This window comes from Equus przewalskii, chromosome 1, assembly GCF_037783145.1.
Source record: "Equus przewalskii isolate Varuska chromosome 1, EquPr2, whole genome shotgun sequence".
NCBI lineage: Eukaryota > Metazoa > Chordata > Mammalia > Perissodactyla > Equidae > Equus > Equus przewalskii.
In genome coordinates, this window is record NC_091831.1 from 123,535,318 (window position 1) to 123,560,698 (window position 25,381).

General features: G+C 49.6%; 1 long non-coding RNA gene across 1 annotated transcript; it reads right to left on the reverse strand.

Moving 5' to 3' along the window:
• Positions 1-900: 900 nt before the first annotated feature.
• On the reverse strand, positions 901-15,824 carry LOC103556569 (uncharacterized). Its single transcript, XR_546239.2, has 5 exons — positions 15,662-15,824; positions 8,360-8,531; positions 6,238-6,395; positions 5,814-5,971; positions 901-4,894 (listed from the first exon to the last, which is right to left on the reverse strand). It is a non-coding gene; the product is annotated as an uncharacterized lncRNA (long non-coding RNA).
• Positions 15,825-25,381: the final 9,557 nt, after the last annotated feature.

The window sequence follows — 25,381 nt, forward strand, 5'->3', positions numbered from 1 at the left end:
CCCCCAGGTTCCAGGATCAGGACATGGATGTATCTGGGGTCCATGATTCAGTTTACCACACTGACTGATACAAAAAAGGATAAAAATATATAGGATTTTCCTAAATTATTTGGAATTTTTTTCCAGAGAGCATCTCAGAATATCTCCTCCCTCCTTCTGAGGATACCACTTTTGGAAATTGGGCTCTCCCCCTGTAATTTGGCATTTCTACTGCTAACCTGCAGTTATTGGTAAATGGATATCCCAGCCATTTTCTTTGCTTGGAGTTCTCCTACTTTCCTAATCTGTAAATAGGGAGAGCATCAGTCTGTCAGGTCTGAACTGGTGATGGAATTACATGAGATCATTTTGAGCATGTCTACACTGCTTAAACATAACTTCTCAAAAAACAATATTTGCCTTCTCTGCCTGCCTTTGCTGGAATGAAGAGAAACTACGTCATACACATAATTGACTACACGGCCGGCAGTAAATGCTCTTTGGCTGATGGAGGCGCGGTCTCCCTGATACCTCTATCCCTGCATTCCACCCTCTGCCCTTCCTTCTGCAGTGTTAGGCAGGCAGCATGCATGGGTCCTGTGTCTATCTGCCCTGTTGTCCCCTAATATGTGGAAGTCCCTGGAGGAGGCAGGCAGGAAGTGTGTTGCATGAGTGAATGAGCCTGACTCACCACTCAACGGCCGTGTGACTTTGGGAGTGTTCCTTGTTTCCTTGGGGCTTTGGTTTCCCCAAGAAACCGAACAGCTAACAGAAGGCTAGACTAGGGGCCGTGTGGCCTTTCCCTACCAGCTCTGAAACCCTCGAGTCTGTGACTCTCCCTTTCCCCCCCATTTTGCTCAGCACAGTCTCTGGGCCCCACTGGTGCTAAATAAATGTTTGGTGAGTAGCACACTGGCACCCTTTTTGTGCAATCTTTTATTTTGCGTTTTAGTGGGCTCTTTAAACCAAAATAACATTCAAAGACCAAAAGAAAAAATGGCAAATTGCTCAGACTCCAGAACAGTTCACTGGGACATATTCATGACTATTGGGCCTTTCTAGGGACCTCGAATCGCGCCCCGTGAAACTGATGCTGGGAAATAAATGCCACGAGTGAGTCCTGTGTCACCGGGAGAATCACAGGCTGCAAACCCACTGGAAAGCTCTGGGCCTGAAACCTACAAAACCCTGTAGCAGGGTCTTTTCACAGACGAAAGAAAGATCTATTTTGCGAGAGAAGGATGACCAGGAAAAGGGTTAAGCCTAAAAGTTCCGTTTCGTCTACTCTGCCTGCTCTAGAATCTGGGATAATTCCTGTCATTAATATTTTAAGCAACTAATTTGACATTTTTCCATTTAATTAACTTGCATACATATGAGAACAGGGTTTTGAGAGTACCATGACATTTAAACAAAGTCATTTAAGTTCTCCCATTTCTGGTGGAGTGCTGCTTTTTTCCTTGGTTGTTTCTTTTTGCTCCATTTCTGTTTTGCATTCCTGATTCTAAGGCTGGCTTATTAGCTCAGGGAAATGACCAGATTTCCCAAAGCAAATGTCGCACAGCCTCAACCCAGGTGACGTGGGTGGGCCTGGAGCTCTGGGCTTCGTGGGGCTCTTTTAAACTCGATGCTGCTCTTTTCCATGACTTTTTACAAATGGTGTTTCACTCAGACCAGGCTCGCGTCACAGGCTAACGTCTTCCTGTTGCCACACCAACCCCGGGTGGGAGTGGAGGAGGGGCAGCGGGAATGCAAAACATTCATCAGATGTAACCATCGCCAGGGAGGAGCGAAAACAATAGCTCCGTGAGGATTTTCTCTTCCAAGTGACAAATAATTGCTGTCATATCATCAAATGATTAAGAAATAAAGGAAAATAGACAAATGGAGTGTATCTATTGAGGGATGGCGTGGGGAGGTTGGGGAGAGACTCACTCATGTTCCATAATTGAAAAATTGCACCCTAATTAGCTCCCACCCCAGAGAATTCATGAGTTCTCTGCGCCATCCAACCTGCAGCTTGCCAAGTCCCGAAACTTTAGCCATTAAAGTTGACTGCTAGTTTCAGAAGGGGCTGTGCGTCTCCAAACACATTCAGAGAGGGAGACTCTTCAGCTCGCCCAGCCTCCACAAAGTATCCATGACTTCATACTTTCATCTGCCATAATTCATCACAGATCATCTCTGCCTATCAATGGCTCCAGCTGCTCTCCCCAGATGAACCCGGGCACTCACGTCTCCAGCTTATCGTTGGTGGCCAGCCCAGCCCGGCCCAGGCGCAACACGGGAGCCGCATTCCCAGGATGCAAAATGGCACCCCCTAATCCCAGGCGTCACAGGGGAGAAGGGGTCCTGCATTGAAAATAAAATCCCAATGCAAACAAAGCTCAAGACTCTGGAGAAATTCCACGTCTTCATGTCCACCCACACTCAGGATCTTCTTTGGGGATTTCTAATGAGGCTGTCAGAGACTTGATGAAGAATTGTGCTGTAAGAGAGGCATGTCCCCTTTCTCCTCCACTCCCTCTCCCTGGACCTGGGTTTAGATCCCAGCTCCATGACCTCATTAGCTGCATGACCTTGGGAAAGTGACTTGGTCTGTCTGAGCAGGAGTTTTTGCTTTTGTAAAATGGAGGTGAGAGCACCTGGCTTTCAGGAATATGATGGTCCTTGGATGATGCCATATGTAAAGGATGCGTGTCCGGGTTGCTCGCAGGGCCTCTTGATCCTTACAGGTAAAGGGGGGATAGTAACACCCCCTGCCACTAGGGTTTTAGTGAGAATTGAGCAGAGAATGCATTACACATGTGTAAAGTGTCTTGGATGAAGTTGGTGCTCAGTATATACTTGAATTGATCTGCATCATACATAATTGGTTCATTCATTTATTTAATCCATCAGCTAGTAGCTGTTAAATGACTACTTATTCTCAGATACTTTGTGTATATAGGATATACAAGGGGGACTGAGACAGACGTGATTCATGCCCTCAGGAGCTTACGTTCTAGGGGAGACACAAGGAAAAGCAAATTCTAAAGACACACACAAGTTGTATAAAAACTTCTATTAAAAAATAGCCAAGAACACAGATATAGGCTAACAGTTGGGTGGTGACTTCTAAATGAAGACCTAGAGGCTAAAGAGATAAGCATGTGAGGAATGATAGGGAAAAGCATTCCAAGCAGAGGGAACAGCATAGGACAAGCAGAATCTTAAGATATTGCAGGAACTGAGAAAAGGCCATGAGTCAGGGTAAATGCTGCTAGAGCACACAGTCCCAAATCTCAGTGATTTCAGACAATAAAAGTTTATTCCTCAAATAAGGTGTTCAGTGGGTGGTCTTTCACTCAGTTATTCAAAACCCAAACTCATTCTAATTAGGTGCTCTGCCATCTGCAAGGTCTCCTTGGAGTTGTCCATTATATCCTCTGCACACAGCCAAGAGCAAAGAGAAAAAGCTCCTGGGACATTTGGGGGCCAAGCCTGGAGATGGTATATGTCACTTGCACTCATATTCCTTTGACTGGAACTCAAATATATGGTCCCGCCTAACTTCAGAGGAGCCAGCTTTGTGCAAAGGAGGACAATAAACAGGTGAGGAGAACACATAGCAATTTTTCTGCCTCGCAAAGCAAGTCATGGTAGGTAGCATGGCATGAGATGAGAAATAGATGGCCAGGTGGCACAGGGTCACTAAATCAGGGGAAGTGTGAGGTTCACGTGAAGAGGAGGAGAAGGCATTCCAGGGTATTTCTTTTACTCTAGTTTGGATTTTATTCAATAAGAACAGAAAGCCAGTCAAATCAATGACACGATCTGATTTATATCTTAAGAGGACCCCTCTGGCTGCGTGAGAAGAACACATCTGCAGAGGGCAATAATGGCCTCTTGAAAGGCCCTTGGATTAGGGTGATGAAAAAGAGCACGGACATGGAGAGACGGTGACAGATGCAAAAGATTTCAGTCCCATTGGAATTGGTTTCAGTCTCACTGGCCAGCCAGCGTGCAGGCTCCTGCTGACCAACTGGTGTAACAAGCAAGGCTCCAAAAGATTAGAGAAAACACAAAAGTACTGGGCAAGGCAGGTGGCTGTGCAGAGTGGAGTAATTCCAAAAATGACCACCTGGGCCAAAAGCTGGGGGTCTGCTTCCCTGCTGGCCCTCTGGCCCGGGGCAGCAGCACAGCCTCTCCAAGCCCTCCACTGTGGTGAGAGACGTTAACCTTCGACCAGGCTGGATGCCACTGGTCCCAGTGCAGGTGGCCAGAGGGCAGCTGGGAGGGGGTGGACAGTTTGCACAGAGCGTGACCACTCACAGAGCACAGACTCCAAGTTGTTCCACTTAATCCTCCCAACTGGGCTGGGAGGCCGAGTGACTGCTGATCTCATTTTACAAAGGAACGGACTCGGGGAGCTCCTGTGGCAGGATCTGTCTACACTCACAGGGAGACCAAAGGGTGATTGTGGGTCTGCCTGGGTCTCTCCGCAGTGCCTGCTTCGGGCCAACACGGCTGTGGCCTCCCTGAACCGGATGCTGTCCAGTCCCATGGGGTACCAGTTGTCCCACTGAGCAGTGCCTTTGGACAGGCCATTGGCTTACAAATCTGGCTGATCTTCGGAATTATCTGGCAGCCTTTAAACACACACCATCCTGACCTAACCGAGATGTACTGAAGCAGAATCTCTGAGTGGAGGGGGACCTAGTGGCTGTATTTTTAAAGTCTTCCCAGACACACAGTGACACGGGGCTCCGAGCAAAGCACTGGGGCGTTGTCAGCATGTGCATGGTGGGTTAGGTGAGAGTCCGGGAGGAACAAATATTAGGTGATGAACCAGCGACCGAGCCAGGAGGAGAAGCCAGCTTTCCTGCCTGTCTTGTCTTTTCTCCGCAGGACTGTCCTGACGTTCTGCAGAAGGCTGTGGGAAAATCCCTCTCTATCAGCAATCTGAAAATGTCAGAGCTGGGCAGGAGCTCTGAGGTTATCTTCCCAACCCACTGGTTCCCAATTGCCCCCCAGACCAGCTGTGTCAGAGTCACATGAGGTGCTTGTTACAACACGGCTTCCCGCCTCCCTCTGCACCTACTGTATCAGCACCGGCGGGATGCGACCTTGAAATCTATACATTTTAAAGCATCTCTGGTGATTCTGATATCAGCCATGTTTGGAGACCACTGATCTAGCCCTCCTCATTTTACAGTTGATAAAACTGAGTCCCAGAGAGAAGTGATTCACCTAGGATCACTTAGCCTGGAAGCCAAGTTTTCTGGCTCAGGCTAGAGCTCTTTCCACTACCCCTCACTCATCGGAAAGCCCGGCCACGTGTGGGGGCAGGAGGCAGTGGTCAGCCAAGCGCAGCGGCGAGGGACCATTATGCTGAACGAGCTGCCTCCGAGAGACAGCTAATTAGCTGACTGCAGCCGGTCTCCTTCCCCTGTTATCGATGCCTCCTCTCCCTTCTCTTCCTGGTCCTTCCCCTGGCTCATCCTAACATGATCAATTACTCACAGGAATAAATTATGCACACCCCCTACAGTCTATTAGGAAGTCAGCGGTGCGCTGGCTCAGGGAGCCAGCAGGCAAGACAGACTGTCTGGAGTGAGGGCCAGCGGGAGGGAGAACGTGGGCCCAGGGGGTGGAAGAGGGCCTTCGTGGAAAAGCCCCAACTCTCCAAGCAACGGTTGAACTGTCTGGGCCCCCAGAGATGGACTTTCAGGCCAAACTTGGAAATGACCTGCGGAACAACTGCTGCTCTGCTCAGGCTGCAGTTCCGCAGGCCGCCCACCTCCCCAGCCGCGCGCCACCCACCCCCCACCCCCACCCCACAGGAGGCCTACCTCTGACACAGCTGGAACTAGAGCCTGCTTCTCAGAGCTTGATGTGCTCACGAAGCCCCCTGGGGATCCCCTTTCAAGGGAGGTTCGTATTCAGGAAGGCTGGGGGCCTGGAACTCTGCATTTCTGGCAAGCTCCCAGGACATGCCAATACTGCTGGCCTGAAAAACAAGGGCTAGAGATGAGTGGCCGCCAGCCTGCTGACTCGGAGGCTGTATCCGGGAGAGCCCCTCTGCCTGTGCTGTCTCCCTGCCCGCACTGCTCTGCCCCTCGGACCTGCTTAGGAAACTCCTATTCACTGTTCACATTCCGGCCTGGACAACGCCTGCTCTCTCAAGTCTTCACTGACCCCCTCCGGCCCCAAGTAGATGTAGGGGAAGTGACACCTTCACTGAGCCCTGATCACACTCTGTACAGCGATACGTACTCTTTGGTGACAGTAGTTTGTCCGTGCATCCCTCGATGGCCCGGGAACTCCGTGAAAACTGTGCGGAGCCTTTCATCTCTCCATCTCCAAGCCCGAGATGGCTGTTAGCCCCTAGGCACTAGAGCACCTGAGAACTTGTCGAAGATCCCTGAAAAAGTCTGAGGCCCCAAAAGTTATTGGATCCAAAACACGAAGGAAAAACTTTGCAATAGAAATTAATAAAATTTTAATGAAACATCTACAAAACAAATATTACATCAACCTCATTAATAGTTTCACTAAGTATTCATAAAAATTCATAAAAATTTCATTATATTTGAGAGCAATGTGCAGGTTAGATGTTCTCACTTTGCAAGAATTCCTGAGTACCTCAATAATTGCTGAGAAATCAAAACCAACCCTAAATTGAATGAATTACTTGTAGCCAAATAATTTCAAAAGCAAAATTATAAAGATAATCCTTTTTTTTTTAACAGAAAAGTATATACTTAATATGGAATATGGGTGAATTTCAGTATGTTTAATATGTCTGAGGTGGGGCTTCCAAAGCAAGTGTATCTAGGTCTTAGAAAGTCTGGAAGTTATCTTGATGTCTGGCTGGGGGGAAGCATGCAATAGACTTCTGAATGATGGACGAATAAATGGCAACCCAAAGTGTACCTGAAAAGTGTAAAGGGGGGAGGGAAGAACAACAGACAGGAGAAATTCATAAAATGGAAGCCAAAGTTTTAAGACAAAGGAAGTCCTTGTGAGCAAGGACTCCGCCAAGTCCCAACTGGACAGAGACAGGCGATATCGCCCCCTACTGGCTGGAGGAGTCCTGTAGGGTCCACATACTGTGGCTTCATTAATCCATCTGTCATTGTTGCTTCTCCAATGCCAAGAACATCAAAGTCCCTTGGAATTGCCTCAAAGAGAGAAATCAGTGGTCCCTGAGGATCAAGACTCAGCCTCTCCTCTGGGAAGGGGGCTCGAGGGGAGCTTTATAACTGACTCTGTGTCAGACATCCTGAAACGGATCCAAACCCATCTTGAACCGATTTCTACCTTCCTCCTGAGCCACCTCTTGGTTAACATGTTCCATATGTTTCCTTCTCTGATGGAAAATAGGCTTTGCTTTTATTTCAAAGGGCATCATTGAAAAGTCTGGGGGACAGGAGTTGGTTCTAACACAAGCAAGATTTGCGGAGTTCTAAGGAAGCAATCAGAGATCAACGGAGAGATTTATGTACAAGATGTTCACTACAGCATTATTTATAACAGTGAGATTGGACGCAGCCTAAACGCCCAGCCGCAAGGGGTTGGTTAAATAAATTCTGATCTATTCACACAATAGAAGACTACAGAGCTGTTAAAACTTGTGTTTTTGAAGATTATTTTATGGAAATAGCCAACCGTTAGTGAGCCCTTCGTAGGTACCAAGTGGTATTGTCAGTGCTTTACAAGTAGAAACTCGTTTCTTCTCACAACAATCCTATGAAGAAAGTATATTTGTATTCTCTCCATTGGACATACAGGAAACTGAGGCACAGAAAAGCCAACGTCACACAGCTCAAGGCATGCGTTGAACTGGCCCCCAGAGCTGAGCTGTCAGGCACTGCAGGATGCTGCCTCTCTCTAACAGAGGCTCCTTGAAATCCTGAGCCATGGGAGCAGGGGAGGGAGCGGTGAATTCCTTCCTGGGTAGACCGCTAGCTGTAACGAAGGAGGGCGGATCTGAGCTGCACCCCGAGAAGGATGAGGTCTTGGCCAGGCAGCTCTCACAAGGAGCATTTCTAGAGGAGGAATGAGCCCGAGTGAGATTCCAGAACTGGCAACATGTTGGGGGAGATCAGAAAAACCCAAAGAGGCAGGGGTGGCTGGCCCATCAGATGCGCTGTAATTGTCCACTGAAGACCGCCAAACAAACCACAAGGGACTGCGCAGAGGCCCTGTGGTGTGCGCCAAGGCGGGGACAGTAATAACTGAAACTGGTCATCTCACTGAGCCCACCTGGACACCATGCTGAGCGCTTTCTCCAGGTGTCTCATTAAATCCTGAAGACCACACCTCTCTTTGAGCCGTCATTATTCCCACTTCACAGGTGAGAAAACTGAGACCCGGCAAGAGTTAAGGAACTTGCCTGAGATCTCAGCTGGTAAGTAACAGTGGCTGGAGTTGAACCAGGTGGTGCGGAGGCCAATTTCCACATCCTCTCTCCTGGGGGGTGGGCTGCCACAGGCAGGGCTAGGAGCTCATGTTCATCGCCAAGCAGCGGATGCTGTTTTCCGTTCCATCTCAGCTGGCCTCCTTTGCTGTTCAGGGAAACAGTTCTACATGAAGATGATAGCAGAGCCTCCTGGGTTTATGAAAACCCCGGGAAGCCCCGCTTGTGGTGACACGTGAGAAGCGCAAGGGGAAAGCTTCCTCTGTATTTGGGGAAAACAACCAAATGGCCTCTGGTTCCTCAAGCTGGTGGTGTGTGAAGTCCAAGGGAAATGTGAAGCAAACGAACACCGCAGGCCCGCCCCGGGTCCCGGGCTGCCAGCCCCTCGCTGGCTAGCCTCCAGCCCTGGCGACTCACCTGCTTCCTCCATGAGCTGCCACCTCCATGGGCTCTGAACCCGCTCCCCAGGCCTGTGGCAGAGGGGCCCAGCCCTCCAAGGCCCTACCCACCAATGAAGACAAGCTCCTCTCAGACTCTTGCTTTTGCTAAGTTCACCGTCCACAATAGCAAACATAGGGATTTACTGAGTTTTACTTTCTCTGTCTCTGTCTCCCTTCCTGAAGAGGTCAATGGAAGTCCCTGTGGATTCTGGCTACCGTGCCTCCTGAGGGGAGGCTGGCCCAAAGGCCCTTTGACTGACCCTACTCCTACTCTATAAGGGTCTATATAGAATAAGCAGACTTTGGGGCCAGCACCCCTCCCCTAATAACCACCCCCCAACACACCCACAGGGGTGGGCTCTGGAGCCACGCTGTTTAGGAGACACCCCGTCTTGGCTCTTGGGCTGATGGGATCACAGTGCCCCCTGCCCCGAGGCCCCCAATCTGGCACCTGGGCTCAGCCAATCAGACTCTCCCCTGGGAGATCAGCGCCAGGACCAAGACCATCTCCTCAGCCTCTAGGGGACATTTGGTGGCAGGAAGTAGGAGGAGGGCAGATATGCGCTATAACAGAGAGAGCTGGCCAGAAAATCAAGAGAAGAAAAAGAGAAGCTGCGAGAGAGGAGAAGAGCCCTAGGCCTGACGGCAGTTCCCGAGTCTAGCTCCTCAGAGGTAGGGCCGGAGTTTTCACCCTTGGGTTTTGTGAAATACCGCCATCTCCTTCCCACAAGGCCATCATTTTGCTGGAGCAAACAGCTGCCCCTTGCAGCCAAATGGGCCCCAGCAAGGGCAGCCCCAATAGACCACCAAGGCTGGAGGAGCCGTCCCCGCAGAGGGCTGTTCTGAAGACCCTGGCGCTGCAGGAGAGTTCTTGCAGCTCCGGGCCGCATCCTCTCTGGAGCGTGGGAGGGCTGCACGGTGCAGGCTGCCCGCCCCGTCCCTGGGAGCTCAGTGGCACTCTGGACTTGCTGAATGATGGGGTCGACCTCAGACAAGCCCCTTTCTTGTTGGCATCTAGGACTTTTGCAATCTGCTTCCCCTTGGCCCACACACAGTTACCATATTGGGGGCAGAGCCTGGTAAATCCTTTCTCTTGTGAGTTTAATTCTTAAATGGCTCCCCACTGCATACGGGATAAAGTCCAAGTTCCCTAATACAGCGTTCAAGTTCACTGTCTACCTCCCACAGCTTCATGACTCCCCATTTCAGCTTTTGTGTCTTGTTTGGAGAAAAGGCTCTTGCTTCCACCTCCAAGCCTCTGCCCCTCTGGTCCCTCTGCCCAGAACGCCCTTTGCTTCCTTCTCTGCCTTGCTAACTTCCACTTGTCTTTCAGGAAGTCTCCGAGTTCTGCATTCAGTGCTTCTGGGACACCTCTAACTTCCCAGGCTGGGCAAAGGGCTCCTCCACTGGGCTCCCACATCTTCTGAGCTCGCCTAGCCTATCAAAATCCAGACTGGATTGGGTTGTAACTGGCTGCTTCCTGGTGTTTCCACTACACCATGGACTCTACAAGGGCCGAGATCACAACTTACTCTCCGAATCTCCCCAGAGCCACATTCAGTATAAACAGGCCTCTATCCGCCTACCCACCCCATCTCTGGTTACTCCTTCCTGCCAACGATGTAGATTTCCAAGAGAATGCTCAGGTCCCCGTCCCTATTTTAAAGATGATGAAACAAAGCCTCAAGAGGTTCACAGTGACTCAAGGTCACATTGCTAGGAAGGGCCAGGGCCTGTATTAGAAGCCAGAACTGTCTGCTTTAAACCCTGTGCTTTTCCCACGACACCCACTACTGAGCTGGCAAACTGCCTTGGCCCTGCTCTGTGTTGACACCATGATGAGTTCATTCAAATGTGTGGATCCCATTTAGGGCCATCAACTTTTCTGAGCTCCAATAAGACTTCTAATCTGCACCCGGGGATCAAAATTTAGAATTTAGGCTACCATGGTTCCCTCATGCCCTCATGTGGATGGGTTTCGCCCCTCCTTGCCTTTGTGTGTGCTGTTTCTTCTGCCCAGGTTCCCCGTGAGGATTCTGTTCCTTGTCCCTGCTCCATCATCAAGATCCACCTCAAGTGTCCCCCTCTATCTGAAGCTTTCCAGGAGCCTTCCGGGCTTGTTGCTCATTGGCTGCTTGCGTTGTGCCCATTAAACCATCCATTTCTCTGTGACAGTCCCTGGCTACATTCTGGGCTTCATACCTACCCTTTTCCTCCTGTCTCTCCCCTACTAGACAGTGATCACTATATTATTCAGCTCCCAGCCCAGAACCTGGCTTATCTTAGGTGCCTAATTAAAGTGTGTTGGAAGGAAGAGGGAGGAAGGACGATGTTTGCAAAGCATTTCACATCAAGAAAGCCCACAGCCCCATGGAGGGGGGAACAAGACCTAACCCCGCCTGATTCCTCTGCAACTGCTAACAAAGGACTAGGGGCATAAGGATGAATCAACTAGCATTTTCTAACCAAATTCTGCACACCATAACTTTCTTCTTGTATTTGTGCTGATATTTACAAAGCACTTTTGAATGCATTCATTGACTTAATTTTCATCATAATCAAGACGGTCCTTACAATTTTTTGAAAAATTTGCATGGAGGAGCCACTAGAGTCAGCCTCTAATCCCAAGCCTTGCCTAGATGCAGCCTACCCCACAGCACGTACCCATGTCTGAGGTCAGAGACCTGCTGCCCAGACATATCCACGTACGTTACAGGCATCCTTCTCCACTCATGGTCCATACACAGCATGGTTATGTGATGCTTATTATGGATACAGAGAGTCCTTGGCCAAGAAATGGTCATTTGTTCCCAAGATCAATAGCCCCAATCAGATAGCTCATCCACTCCCCACCTTGTAATCCTTTCCTGTGATTCCCTCCCCTCTCCAGCCTCCCACCAGAGAGAAGGGCCCATGCCTTGCAAGTTCTTCGTGCCCCAGGGTGCAGTGCCAGCCCTTCTCAGATGTCGGCTGGCAGGCATAGCCAGCACCACATCCCTTTTGCCTTGCTTCTCAATTAGGCCTGCGTACTGCTGCTCAGGCTGTCACCCCAGGCCCTCCAGTTTCCATCAGCATGGCCATGTGCCAAGCCACCCTGATCAGTAACGTAGGGTTCCTGCCCCTGAGGTCTGCTCCGGAGAAGGCCTACCAGAGAGACTAAGACGGGGTCCCCAGGAGGACCTGCCATTGCTAGGGTCAGTCTCAGGGCTAGGGAAGCTCAGCAGAAGGCTTGAGGCCCAGAGGTGCACAGACACCGTTGGAGGACCCCTCCGCCACTGGGCAATGAACCAGCAACACCCACAGCACCCAACCACTCCCAGTCCACCAACCACCCCCAGGCCTGCCCTCCGTCTCTAGCTTCTCCTGGAACTTAGTGACCTCAGAGTGACCCTTCCCAGATGGCGAAGCTATAACATGACAAAGCTCAGAGATGGCCACCCCGCAGGAGCCTCCAGCCCTCCCTGCATCACAGAGGCTAACCCTCGGTCAACCGTCTCTTCTCTCAAGAGAGAAACCAGAGTGGCCGCCCCAGAGGAGGAGAGCATGCCATTCAAGACCTGAGTTTGAAACCTGGCTTTGCCACTAAATTGCTGTGTTTCCTAGGGCAAATGACCCCAGCTCTCTGGGCTTCAGGGGCCTCTCCTTCCAGGGAGGGTGCTGGCTGCATTGAGCCATCCATTTCCTCTTTTCTCCCAGTCCCCACAATAACCAGAAACCACAGTTCTGGGTTAGGGATAAAGCTCACGGCATGGACAGTAAAGCTTCCTCTGTTTCTGCAAAAATAACAAAACAACAACAAAATATCGGTGTCTGTATTTAGTGGGTGCTTACTCCGTGCCAGGCGCCATTCTGGGCAAGTTTACGCACGCGGTCTCATATCATCTTCACAGGGGTGCTAAGAGGTGCATGTTGTTGTTACCAATTTAAAGACGGAACATAAGGCTGAGAGAAATTCCCTGTTTTGCCCATGGACACACAGCTGGAAATGGAGAGAAGCAAGATTTGAAACTGGGCACTTCGTCTTCAGAACAAGGACCTTGCAGAACTCCATTCTTCTCCGCATCGATCTGTCCTGCTCAGCTTCCCCTCCCCATAGAACATTCGTAAAATCTGATCGCATACTTGGGCACAAAGAAAATAATTTTTTTAATTTAAAATTAGGGATTTTATAGGCCACCATCTCTTACTGTAATCCGAAAATTTTAAATTAAAAAATGGTAATGTGGCTGAAAATATTCTTAACTACTTGGAAATTAATAAACATACATCTAGGTAAACCACAGATCAAAGCAAATATTAAAACTGAAATTAAAAACGGTCTAGAAACAGATGAAAAGGGGAACATTTTATTCCAAAACCTATGGGATCCCAAAAAAAGCTCAGCTCAGGGGGAAATACACGGCCTGAAACGCCTTCCTTATTAAGGAAGAAAGACTAAAAATAAAGAAGCTGAACACACATAATAAGAAATTAGGAAAACAAGCAAGCAAAAAAGAAAGTATGAAATGGAAATTAATCAATAGCTGAAATTAATAACATAGAAAATAAGAGAAATGAAAAAAATTCCACAAACAGATTCTTTGAAACTAGAATTGGCTAAAGAGGCTGAAGGTGTTGCAGGGGCTGGGCGAAGGCCTCAGGATCCACGTGCGTGTCCATCGTGCCCAGCCCCAGCGGTCAGTCACACGGGCTCCAGCCCCTTGGTCCCCTGACCCCTGGACTGGTGGCTTCTTTCCACCTGGATATCGCTTGGCAGAGTCTGGCCGTTTGACTGCCCAACCAAGACTCCTTGGACTGGAGTCTTCAGCATTTCCTCCCCAAAATAAAGCTCTTACGTCTGGGCTTATTAGGCAAACGAGTCAGTTTTGTGTTTTCAGCAATGAAAGCTGCTGTGGTTTTGTTTTCTCTCTGTTGCCAGGAGTCAAGAGGAAGTCTGTGGTTAGACATCTTCGGGTGGAGACATACGAAAACATAGCGGCCAGAAATGAGCTCCTCAGATTCAGCTCTCCCAGCCCGAGAGAAGGAGCTGAGGAAACAACACACGGGAAAGAGAAAGCCACCAGCAAAGCTCTATCCAGACGGCAGCAGCACTCGCCTTTCCTCTCGGCCTTGGCCTGCCTGTTTCCCGTTCTGACCGTAGGATAGCGTGGATCCAGTATTCCTTCAAAGGACGAGGCAACCTAATTTGCTTTCACTCAAATCCAGGGACTGGATTTAAAAGATCCCTGTGAATTCAGTGCCCATCTCAGTCACGGAGCTGTGGTGGACGCTGCCAGCTGCCACCCTCTCTGGATCCTGGCCTCTCCTTCGTTCCCATCAAGACCCTGGATTTGTTCAGGGTGGTGGTGTGCCCAGCCACGAATGCTCACATCTCCAGCCTCCCGTTCTGGCCATTTGATTACGGTTCTGGCCAGTGAGTTATTGCATTTCTAAGAAAACTTTCACATTTCTAATATAGGTGCCAACTCTTCCTCCTTCTCCCTTCTTTTTCCTGCCTGGAACTTGAACACAAGACCCAGAGGTACAGCACCCATCTTGGGTTTACAGGTAGGGTAAGGATGAAGTTAGAGCAGAACCACAGAAAGGCCGGCCCTAGATGGCATTACTTCTGCGTGGATCAGCTTCCACCCTGCCCTGTACTACCCACCCTGGACTCCTCATGTCATAAGAAAAATAAAGCTTCAACTATTAAACCACTGTAGCTGGCTGCTCTGTTCCTTGCTGCTGGACGCGTTAAGAATCCCAGCTCTCGTAGGGTTTTCAAAACATTCTCACTCCACCTTCTTATTGGGTCCTCACAGACATTCTTCAAGGTGGATCAATGTCTTTCCTCTCGTTTTCAGATGAGGAAACTGAGGTTCTACAGCTATGAAGTGGGTCAGACAAGGAGTTAGGCCTGAACTCCAGAACTCTGTCCCCAGTCCATTGCTTTCGCCAAGAAAACCTTTCTTGCCTGTGAGCAATTCAAAGCTATCCTCCCCTGCAATACCTCCCCCCACGCAACCCTAGACACAAAGTGGAAGTTTCTCAGGAGCCAAGGAGCATGAAATTGATTTCAGTCCCAGCTTCTAGTGCCAGGAATAGAGATGATTGTAGATTTTAAAATCTATCAGTTTGAGTCAAAAGACCTCGGTTCAAGTCTTCCATCTCCCCTACTTGCTATGCGATCTTTGGGGAAAAATCTCTGAAAATCTTCCTGCTCATCAGCACAACGGAATGGCAGTTCTTCTCCCCCTGAGGCTGTGACGATAAATTCAGAGAGATATGATAATGTATGATATATGATAATAAGCTCAGAGATAGTAATCTCTGAGCACTCAGGATGTCAGGGAGAACACTTTGTGCATGATAAAGCGCTGATGTCCTTTTTATAGGGCTGTTATCATGATGACTTTGGTCTGTCTCGAGGCTGTGACACCTCCCCCAGCTCAGCCCTCCTTGTGGTTGACATGTAAATTACAGATATGCTTCACATGCCTTCGTGACCACTTGTCACCATTTGTCAACCTCAAGAGAGCTGAGAACATTGATCTCAAGAGACTATACTTTAGGAAAGGATAATGTCAGTGTTACAATACTTGTTTGTCCATTAAGCCAGGATATCTTATTTCATAAGTTCTTTACTTTCTTGGTGACCAAAATTTAACCGTTCTTCCACTTTCGGAAAAAAGTTGTATCAGACCGTGCTGGGGGCTCTCAGGGTTGGAGGGGACTTAAAAATCATCTGGTCCATCCTGCCCGTCCAGCCCAACCCATGCCCATTCAGGGCTGACCGCTCATGTTCACACTCCCCTCCCCCACCGAATCCCTGATGGGCATCTAACCGCCACTTGCTCACCTTAGAGACAAGGAGCTTACTGCCTCCCGAGGCAGTCCATTTCACCTCTGACCGTTCTCTGCTGGGACCTTCTTCCTCCAACAGACACTCCTTGGCAGACACAAGGATGTGTTCTTGGCAAACCTCTAATACTCTGTACACTTGACTGTGTAGGACGGTGACTACCAGAGTCCGTGGGGAAGGAAGGAGCCCACGTGAGGTGTCACCAAACAGGAAGTGCCATCTGTGCTGGATGATGACAGTGAGAGAAGGCATCAGTCAGCTGCCCTGGGTGGCTCCAGAGACAGCTTTTTGGTTCATCACGTTAAAGAACTCAAGAATAGCAATTGTATAGTTAATTCTGACATTCTGGGTATTCACTGGGATAGGCCAGGTTACGCTGCAGTAACAACCTTGAAATCTCAGGGGCTTAATATAAGGAAAGTTTATTTCTTGTTCGTATAAGGTGCAGCATGAGTTGGGAGATTCTTCCCCATTTTGCATGCCATCTGGAACACAAGGCCTCCGAAGCCACTACAGCAGAGAGAAAGAGGAGAAGTGCCAGCTCTTAACTGCCTCAGTCTCAACCTATTGGTCAGAATGAGCCACAGGGCCCCAACCTAGCTGCAGAGGAGGCTGTGAAGTGTAGTGGAGCACGTGGAATACATGGCGAGTGCTGTCTTTCCCACAGTCTGCCTCCTCCCAGTACATCTCAGGGTATGCCATTAGAGAAACAAGAGTCAACTCTGCAAAGAGGAGGAGCCCAGGGTAATGGCAATGAACCATGCAAGGTGATGGGTGCTGTACGGGTGAAGGAGGGCCTCAGTCTGCTGCCTTCCTGCAAAGGAGCTATCACATGGCAATCTGTGGTGGGGTTTGTATGCATGAGTGGCCAGGCTCTTCCACCCACAGTGACCATGTGCTAATGCAATGAGGACAAGCTTTGTACACAGAATGTTCTCAGCCTCCCCACCACCCCCCACCAAAAATGTGGTCCTTGCCTTACTCTGCTTCTCATCCAACTCTCTAAGAAGAGTTCTATCTTGGCCATCCCAGTTCCTAGGAGGAGAGGGAGAGACGGACAGCACTGGAGAGACTGGAGGAAAGGGGCAACATCCTGGCTTGCTGAATCAGATCCTGAGTCTTTTCTAGGGAAGAATTTGGGTCAGCAGTAAAGTGGAAAGAAAACTAAAGAAGAATGCAGAGGGGGAGGGGGAGGAGGGACAAGAAAAAGAAGACAGAGATGTTAAGTCCATCTACGTAACAGAGATGCAGTAGGACAAAAGAGAGGTGGCATGTCAGGCTGACTGGATGTCAGGAGGGTTTGGGGTGCTGTGGTAGAGACAAAGGTTCTAGAGATGGTGTGAAGCACACGATAATGAGATAGAGAAATAAAAAGGGACCTCATCCTTCCTCCCTTCTTTGAGAGATATGCATGAAGCCTGAAAACCCCTTACTTTCTTTTGCTTGCTGGATCGTGCTTCTTGAATGTGACTTAATTAAGAGACTGGATCACAAGGACTCCCCATATTTAGTCAGGTTACATTAATAAAAAATCAAAACAGAATGAGTAGCATATTCCCAAAGCAGGTAAGGCAGATGCATAAAAGTCAAGAAGAGGCTACAATTGCTCAGAAAGATACTAATATGCTTTGGTAATGACAAAGGATAAGGAGAGTGATACAGCAGCAGCAACAGCAAGGAGCCCCTCCCACCCTAGCCACCATGTCTGAGGCCTGGCAGGTTGTCAGGGCCCCTTTCCCACTGAGGTTTCCAGCATGAACTCCATTTCCGGGATGCAAGCTGACTTGGGGGTATCTCCTCCCTCCTCTGCTCATCGTACCTCCACTCATGGAGGCTACAGTGACATTAGCTCTGCTGGTTGCCGCCTCCCACTGTTGACTCATATGAGATTTCCTGTCAACTAAAAACCCAACATCTTTCACTTGTGCTGTTGACCCAGGTAGCCCACATCCTGTATGTGTCTGTGGGTACTCCGAACCCCAGTGCAAGCAGAGGTCTCTGTTGCCTTTCATCTTGGTATGCATCAATTTTGGCCCAATGTTAGTTTCGGCCCTGTTGAGGCCTCTCTCGATCCTGCCTCTCACCTTCCCTGTATTGCTTGTCCCTCCCACTTTCCCACGTGTTCCTCTGTGACAAGGCAGTTCAGTGCCTTGGGTGAATCAGTTCCCCAGCCTTTGGAGTCAGACCTAGCTGGGTTCCAAATCTCATTACATCAATGACTGTGGGACCCTGGGCAAGTCACTCACCCTCTCCCGGTCTGTAAAGGGATAATACAACCTATCTGACAGGGATCTGGTGGGGAGTAGACGAAATAATCCGTAAAGAATCTATGTAAAGTACTGGCCGTGGTTGCTGACACTTAGGAGATTCTCGGTGAATGTTCATCTTCTCCCACACCTGTAATTCCATTCTAGTCACTGACAAAGGTGTCAGATAAGATGCGGCCAAAGACAGAGTCCCTTGGCATACCCCCCATCGAGGCTGATCAGCTAGGCTGATGCAGCCAGATTCGTCCACTCCGTTTGCACATGCGGATATACTGTGGGAAAGAAAGCAAATTCTGTACGAGTTTTTCAAATAAAAGCTAAGATTTCCAAGATATTTCCTGTCTCTCACTAGCCTAGAAGCCTCAAAACTGGGTTCAAAGTCAGTCTCTGCCCTCCAGAAGTCACCGTACCAGACAAAAGTGGCCCAAGAGGCTATTTGGTTCCACAAAGACCGACCAAATCTCTCTTCGTGGTTCCCTCAGCATCCAAGGAAAAATCCAGCACTGCCAGCTTCAAGAGCTGCCTCTTCCCCTGGGCACACGCCCCATCCCCATCTCCTCCCCTGGCTCCAGGAGCTCTCCTGATATTCTGAAGGGATAACGGCAGCAGCCTGCTCACCCCCGTCACAATCGACAGTCAAAATTGTGCCTACTCTGACCTTGGCCAAGGGCCCCACTTCTGGGTCAGCAATGAAGAAAAAGTGCTAGACTTGGAGTAAGACAGGCCTGAACTCAAATCCTGCTCCCCCTCACCAACTCAGTCTCGGGCAAGGCACCCACCCCTCCAAGATCAGGTCTGCAACATGGCAAGTTGGGATAAGAGCATCTACCTCATGGGGGTTGGGGAAGCCATGGGGAAGGCCGGCTCCTCACAGGTCCTCACCCACCCTCCCACCTCACCTTCTTCTCTGCCTCCATTCCTCCAAAATGGTAGATTCTTTCTCCTTCTAATTTTTACCCCACAAAGCACAGGACAATGAAAAATAAAAATAGTTGGCTATCAGAAGACCTGGCTTTGAGTCCACCGAACACACAATGTGTTTATCAAGTCATCTCCATAAACTGTGCCTCAGTTTGCTCATCTTTAAAATAAGAGGGTTGAATTAGAGATTGATAATAACCTCTGCTGATTGCATGCTCGCCATGTGCCAGTCCCGTCATAAATGTCATTTATTTACATTAATTCAATACCCTCAAGGAGGCAGTATTACATGAGAGGGAGCAGGGCACAGTGCTCCAGAGCACAGGCTGTGAGCTAAGACTGCTTAACTCCATCTTTCTGCTCCCCATTCAGCTGCTTTTTTATCTAAGACAAGCAACCTCACCTCTCTATGCCTCAGTTTCCCCTCTGCAAACTAGGGTGGTTATGAAGTTTAAACCAGGTCATCCACACAAGGGCTTTGCCCAGGCACATGGGAAGTCTTGCCTGCATGATTAGCCCAGAGGCTGCAAGGTGTCAGAGACCTGCCCACGCTATAGAGCGCGGGGCCGTGCAGTTCCGAGTGCCCTGGGCCACTGCAGAACACTCTCTATCCCCACAGCTGTCTCGATGTTGACTCTGGAGCTGCTGGGCTGGTGACCTAGAGGAGAAGACACCCAGGAGAGAGGATATCAGAGGAGAGGCACTCATGAGATCCTGGGGAACAGAAGCTCCCCCCATGAACAGCAGACCACAAGACCCTAGCAGGCACGCCCACAGAGCGCACGGAAACCCCTCACCGCAGGAGCCATTTGCCCAGTCCTGCCAGCTCCAAGGCTCCAATCCAGAGCCTACCTCTTTGCAACCCCATTAGAAGCCTCAAAGTTAGTCTTTTGAGCTAATCCAATTCTCAGATTCTACATACCCTAAGCCCTTAATTTTACATCTGAGAAAACTGAAGCCTAGAAATGGGAAGTGACTTATCCAAGGCCACATAGTGACACTTTCTGGTGTCAGAGCTGGAACTGCACCAGCGATCCCAATTGCACTGCCTCTGAAACATCAGCCACCACAGGCTCAAGGACGTCTCCAACCTGAAGACACGTCTTTTTATCACAGAGACTTCTCGGAGGTGAAATTGCTCATTAGGACCCAAAGGAATGAATCCATGACAGTGACGCTTCAAGTGATGTGACCAGTTTGGGGGAACACCCAGGTATTGCAGTACCGCAGACAGACCAGGAGGGCAACTCACTTCCTTCCCAGTTCGAAGCTGGCCTGAGCCCCAGGTACAGGGCGAGGAGTGGTAAGGAGCTGGGAATGTCACTTACTCTATTTCAATTTCCACAGAAACCTCATGGGAACAGTAATATGAACCCCAGTTTGCAGAAACTGAGGTTTTAGGAGGCCAAGAGGCTTCTCAAGGCAGCCAGGTGACAGAATCAGGATCGGCCCTCCAGCCACTCCCTCCTGACAAGAGGACACCATCACCGGCAGCCTCCTCTGTTGTAAGTCCCTCTTCCTTCGGGGGCCTGGGCCACCAGACAGGGGAAGATAGGCTCTTTGCAGGTCAATAACAGTCCATTAGGAATCTTCTGTTTAATAAACCATCAACCTTAAATTATTGAAGGGATAGGAAAGTGCCAAGAAGATCGAGGTTGACAGGAGTAGGGAGGGGTGCAGGACGATAGAAGAATATTAATTGAATGCCCACGAGCAAGATGTTCTTGGGTGTGACTGTAGGGTTTTTATAGCAACCTCACAATAACCCACGTCCTCCCATTTCACAGGGGAGGAAACTGAGGCTCAGAGGGGTTTATCACTGCCAGGCGTAAACAGCCGTTGAGTGGAGTCTAACTTAGGTCAGGCTGGCTCTTTCCTTGGCACCATGCTGCCCCCAGGGAAGCCAGGAGGAGGATGGGCAGACGGGGAGGAACTGAGGGGAGGGCGCGAGGCAGAGAGAGCTAAGGCAGATGCAGAGAGAAAGCAGGGCGGGAGGGGAGAAGCCATAGGGCTGAGGTGGGGGGACTGGCAAGTCCAATTCTTAGGAGTACCCTGTTTCTCTCATGAGCTTCACCTTCCCTCTGGCCATTTTCAGCAACCTTTGTGACACGAAGCTGATCCTTGGAGGAGAGAAGCCGATGGGGAAGGAGAAACTGAACAACCTCTCTTCTCTCTGTTTCCATTTCAGCTGCTACCCTTCCCAGCTGGCCTAGCCAGTCAGTGCTTGCTGCTCTTGGCTAAAAAATGCCCTTCCAGATGCCAGGGAACATTTTCATGATATTCATGTGGGAATAGAAGAACAAAGAAAAATAGAGCCAAGGTGTCCGGGTCCAGCCATCAAAATCCATGATTCTGAAGACTTTAGGATGCATCAGATTCAATTTACCAAAATAATTCGCTGTCCACAGAAGAGACACCCCACAAGAGAGTGACAGGGGACACAGCAACCCCTCCCAAAAACCCCTGGCTGCTCAGGGATTCAGGTGGGGAGCTGTTGGGACGATCAGCCAGGCCACTGTGCCGCATCCTTCCGGGCCCCTCGTCCTGGAAACCAAGAGGAAAAACTACATATTGAAGGCTTTGCTGGCTGCCTACATGAAGGACAGGAAACCGATCTGGGTGGCATGGAGGGCTGTCCCCCTGCCCTCAGAGCCCTCCTTTAGGAGAATTCTCAGGCTCCCACCCAGTGTAGCATGCAGAGTTTGCCCACAGTACATGCTCAATAAATATCAGTTGAATGCCTGAGCAAACGCATGAACGACCATGTAGTAAACTGACTCCCCAACCATATCAGTCAGCTCGGGCTACTGTAACAAAAACCATCAACTGCGGGGCTCAGACAACAGAAATTTATTTTCTCACAGTTCTGGTGGCTGGAAATCCAAGATCAGGGTCCTGGCATGGTGAGGTCCTGGTTAGGGCTCTCCTCCTGGCTTGCACATGGCCGCCTTCTTGCTGCCTGCTCACATGGACTTTCCTCAGTGGGTACATGTGGAGAGATCCCCTTCTTTTTATAAAGCCACAGTCTTATCGCATTAGGGCCCTACCTTTATGACCTCATTTAACCTTAATCACCTCCAAAAGACCCTATCTCCAGATACAGCCAATTAGGTGTTAGGGCTTCAACATTCAAATTTGGAGGGATATTCAGTCTATAGCACCAACCAAGGAAGGAATTTAATTATGATGCCATAAAAGGCCTTCAGCACTTAGCACTCCTCTCTAGCAAACCTAGCAAAGGCTTCACCTTCCTTCCTCCACCTGGGAACCCCTTGAACCCCTTAAAGAGTAGTTTTGCTCTCTTAAGGTTACTGTGGCCAAGCCATGGTGGGGTGGTACTGTTTTCACGGCTGGCAGTGGGAGCCTGGAGGGCTCAGCAGGCTTCCTGCAGAAAAGGGGCCCAGGAGTGATTGGAGAGGCGTGGATCCCCTGGGCTGCAGGAAGAGCTCTGCCTGAGATCCCTGGCCTTCTCACGTCCTGCCACTCTGCTGTGAGGCCTTGAGACGCCTCCTCTCTCTGGGCTTCCATCCTGCTATCTGCAACATGAGGAGGTGGACTGATAATTTCTAGGAACCTCCCACTGCTCTCACTTTACCTGATCCTAGGGAAAAGCAGCTTTAGAGAGTCAACAGGAAATCAAGAGGGAAGCTAATGAAGAGCCCCAACTTCATTGCTAATTACTGAGACACCTTGGGCAAATGGCTGAATCTCTGAATTTCTCTTTCTCCATTTGGATATCAGGATTATAACAATTACCTCCTTCGTGGGGTTTCCAGCATCACCGTGATAGATTGATTCATTAAAGGCCCTGATTCCTCACCCCTCCCTGTACCCATGACCTTCACCTGTGACTTTGTAATTCCTGTCACTACAAAGAGGTGGAGTCTCTCTCTTTCTTTGGTGCAGAGTCAGGCCGTGTCACCTGCTTTGGCTGATGGAATATTTGCAAATGTGAGGCAAGCAGAAGCTTGGGGAAGCACTTGAATGGTTGGGTTTGCTTGGCTCTGCACTCTGCCATCACCATGAGAACATGCCTGAGCTAGCCCAGTGGAGGATGAGAAACATGTGGAGTGGAGCCAGCTCACCCCAGTTGTCCCAGACAAGGCCAGCCAAAATCAACCAACAGCTAACCTATCTCCAGACCTGGAAAGAGCTCAGCCAAGGCCAGAAGAACTCCCAGCCGACTCGTTAAATCAGGAGCTGAAAAATGCTTATTGTTTGAAGCCACTGAGTTTGGGATGGTTTGTCACACAGTATTGTTTTGGCAATCAATAAGTGGCACAATCACAAAATAGCACACAATAGGTACACAATCTGTGTTTATTTCCTCCATCACCCTACCCACCCCATACTGTCAGAGGCAAGCTCATTTCTTAGAGAGAGAGTTGGGAGACATCGCTCGTGGTCTTGGTGCATTTTGAGCTTCAATCTCATTGTTACTCTCGCTTAGGATTGATTACAGACGCTGACTGCTCAATTTTGATTAAATACTAAATCATAAGCTGCTTACAGAATGCCTGCAAAAAGCTGACATTTATGAAGTCCAATAAACTACTTGTAAGAACAGGAGTGCTAGAGTGGGAGAAAAAAATAAAATCTCCATCCAAACAAACATCGGTTGACGGCAGACAGATGGTCAGAGTCCCTTACTTGTAAACTAGAAAAATTAAGATTTGGCAAGGGTTGTCTGAAAATAACTTGCAAACATCAAAGTTTCCCCTTTCTATGCTGGTGTTTTTCTGGGCCCAACTTCAATATTTTCACAGGCTACTGCACGGAAAAGGTGTTGCAGGCCTCCGCGTTGCTGGCAAGGAAAGGCTAAGAAATACCAGCAACGATTTATAGGAAGCAAGGTTGCCAACATCCCGAAGAGTGAGCGTTTAACAGCCAGCAACTGCACATTCCCATAAATCCCCCTAACTCAGCATCAGGCCTTCCGTTAATCTGCTGAGGTGTGAGGGAAAGGGAAGGCAGAATGTTCTAACTCGATTTTCCACTCGGATCGGCTTTCACAGGGGTGACTGTGAGTTAATCTTAAGGGGCCAGCAGCAATCTTAACAGAAATGGAATTCAGCCTTAAAACCACAGGGCAGGGCTCTCCTCACCTTTGTTAAATCAAGGAATGAGAGTGCTAAGAGGGGCTTTGGCTCAGGCTCAAACAAGCCCCTCAGGTCCAGGCGAGACGCAGGCTGTGGCTGCCCTGGTTCTCATTTTGTCCTGGCCTCTCGGTGACCTCAGAAGGGCTCAGAGAGTGAGCGTGCATGCCGATGAGGTGGGCTTGTGCACTTACTTGGCTGTGCACAAGGATCGGCAAGATGACATAGTGCCAAAGATGGCCCATGTGCCACCCCTTGGTGGCACTGCCCCTGCCACCTCAGCTACACAGCTTGCACACAAGGCCAAGCCCTCCCAAATCACAGAATTTGAGGCCCCTGCTGGGAGAGCAGCAGTGTCCCACGGTAGAAAGATTGTGGACTTTGGGCTTGGGAACCAGACCTGACCGTGTCTGCCTCCTCCTGGCTTCATGGGCAAGACCTTCAGCCATGCTCAGCCTCAGGTCTCCATCCTCCATCTGGGGAAATCGTGTCTACCTTGCAAGGCTATTAAGAGTGACATGGACAGAATGTGAAAGAGACAAACTCATAAGCAGATCGTTGCAATGTATGATGAATGTGATGATTACGATATGCCCAGGGCATTATAGGAACACAGAGGACACCTGGCCAGTCTCTGGTGGTTGGAGTGTGCAGGGAAGGCTTCCTGGAGGAAGTGATGCCTGAGCTGAGTCTTAAAGGTAGAATAGGAGTTAACCAGCAGAAAAGGATAGGGAAGGACATTCCAGAAAGAGAAGACAAGGTGAGCAAATTATTGCCAATCAGCTTCTTTTTGGACCCTTCCAGTGATGGGTATTTGACGGGTATTCTGTTTGAACCCCTTCAGTGACTCACAGCCTGTTGAAGAGCCCATTCTAGCTAAGACAGCTCAAGCTATTGAAAAACCCTTCAACCATAGAGAGTCTCTCTACGGCTTCCACCTACTGGCCCTATTCGCTCTACAGGGCATACACTGCAGGCAGCTCTTGTGTCTACTTCTGCAGGTAATAGGGTCCAACCCTATCAGGTACTGCTTATGCACCAGGGAGTGGAGTCTGCACCAGGGAGTGGAGTCTGCACCATGCAGCCTCCTTTCCCTACCTCCATCATGGCCCAACATTCCAGAAGAACAGGGGTCAGATCCCCGAAGATGCTCGATGAACCCATCTGGAAAATAAATGACCCTGAGATTGGAGCTGAACTTCAGGATGGAGGGCCCAGCTCAAGGTGGAGGGTCTGGCTCAGCTCTGCCTCCAAGGACCCACGTAAAATTGCAGTCTGAAGCTCGGACTGGCCAACAGAGTCTGTGGCCTCTTCAAGTTGATGGTCAAGAGGAAGCGAGGCAGTGAGGGTGCATGGCTCACCCTGACCTTTAGGGTTGGCTCCCAGCTGAGCTATGGGGAAGCCCCAGGCAGCATCCCTCAGCGAGCAGTGGG